This window comes from Zerene cesonia, chromosome 1 (genome assembly GCF_012273895.1).
Source record: "Zerene cesonia ecotype Mississippi chromosome 1, Zerene_cesonia_1.1, whole genome shotgun sequence".
NCBI lineage: Eukaryota > Metazoa > Arthropoda > Insecta > Lepidoptera > Pieridae > Zerene > Zerene cesonia.
Genome location: NC_052102.1, coordinates 9,492,035 through 9,493,886, shown reverse-complemented (window position 1 = coordinate 9,493,886; position 1,852 = coordinate 9,492,035). Strand labels below are relative to the sequence as shown.

The following is a 1,852-nucleotide window of genomic DNA, read 5'->3' as shown; positions in this document are numbered from 1 at the left end:
GACATTTAATGTAATTTTGCGAGCTACAAACGGACGAGGAAATTGATGTAGATAATTTAGCCTTGATGTTTTGAACTCTTATAACCAGGCGATCTGTTTTACCTTCTATGTAAGATTGTTGATTAGACAAGTGTCTAATTTAAAATGATATTTATTTATAACTAGCTTTCCGCTCGCGGCTTTGTTGTCGCAGAAAATATAGAGCCGGGGTTTTCCAGGCATGTTCCCTTTTCCGTGAGATTTCCCGGATAGAAACTTTCCTAAATCCTGGTTCTAAGCTATCTCTGCACAAATTTTCTGTGAAATCGGTTAATCCGTTATTGAGTTATAAATAGTGTAACTAACACCACTTTCTTATAGATTTATATACCTTCAATCATTATAGAAGACCTACCTATATTTTTTTGTTTTTGAGTTACCAGCAACCAGTAGATTTTTCTAAAGTTCACAAATACTCATTTAAATGCACCATTAGGTACTGTAGCAGTCATTTAATTTATTTATAATTCCACAAATTAGGGATCAAAGGCCATTCTCGACTGTTTATCGTGTGTGATAGCGATATTGTATATTTGTCTTCATAAAAAAACATAGACGTTCCTCCCAGCTCCGCCCGGACATCAAGATTCCTGTTTTATCCCAAAGGAGCATTTAATCAGAACAAGAAGTATCCTATCACCCAAGTCAGCTCATACACAGTCTGTATGCTAAATTTCATCAAAATCCGTTCAGTAGTTTCAGCGTGATTGACGGACAAATATACAAACAAACAAACTTTCACGTTCATAATATTATGTGTGATAGTCTGATTATCGTGATAAAAAAATTAAAAAAATTCACACTTCAAAGAAATACTCTCAACAAGGACCACACAATTAAAAGTAATCCCCTTCCTCTCTGGGGTCTGTTTTGTTTCATAATCCCCAATTAGGGAGTTTCGCTGTGACCCATTCATTACTGAACCGGCTCGTCCTGATTTTACACTGCAGTCTTGCTAAGAAAGTGTACTGTATGCGCATATATCGCGGATTATGTGTGAAACACTTTTGAGTTCTAGTATTGTAGGAAATATGTCCTGAAACTTTTGTTTTAAAATTTGTAGAGAACTAAAAGCAAAAATTAAATAAACACATATTAAGATAGTGATACTAAGTTGGTTATTCAAATAACACCACATGTATGAGTACGCAATAATATAAACAACAATCAATTAATAAAATCGCATGAAAATGTGAATATACAAAATAGCCGAAATATATCGTTATTTTAGAACGCCAAGATATCGGTTCCATGGTGTAATGGTTAGCACTCTGGACTTTGAATCCAGCGATCCGAGTTCAAATCTCGGTGGAACCTGAGCTTTTTAATTTTTTTATTATTTCTTTAGATAGATAATAATAAGTTTTTTTCTACTATAACGGACATAATGTAATTATTTTTACTAATATTTCACGTTTTTTTTCAACTCGTTTTCTTTATTCTAAATCTTATTTACATATGTTTTAAATCAAAATAATATTGACTGTTAAATTACTACCTAAAAGCGCTGTGCATTAAAATTTCGTTCAGTTTTATAGTTGTATGTAAATCAAAATTATTGATCGGTATCTTACTAAACAGTATTCAGTAAATTAGTGAACTCGTGGCCATAAATCATACAAACAAACGTCATTTTTTTTTTTATGTCACAGTCGGCAATGGAGCTGGTGGGTCGCCTGATGGTAAGTGCTACCACCGCCCATGAACATTTGTAGAGGCATAAGGTCCATTATAAACCTTACCGATGGATTGCCGACTTTTTGGGAAAGGATTAAGAAAGGATTGGTGAGAGGAATAAAGGAAAGGACTGGGA

At 33.8% G+C, this 1,852-nt stretch overlaps 1 non-coding gene across 1 annotated transcript; it reads left to right on the top strand.

Moving 5' to 3' along the window:
• Nucleotides 1-1,284: 1,284 nt before the first annotated feature.
• Nucleotides 1,285-1,356, top strand: Trnaq-uug. The gene has a single exon. It is a non-coding gene; the product is annotated as a tRNA-Gln (tRNA).
• The last annotated feature ends 496 nt before the right edge of the window (nucleotides 1,357-1,852 follow it).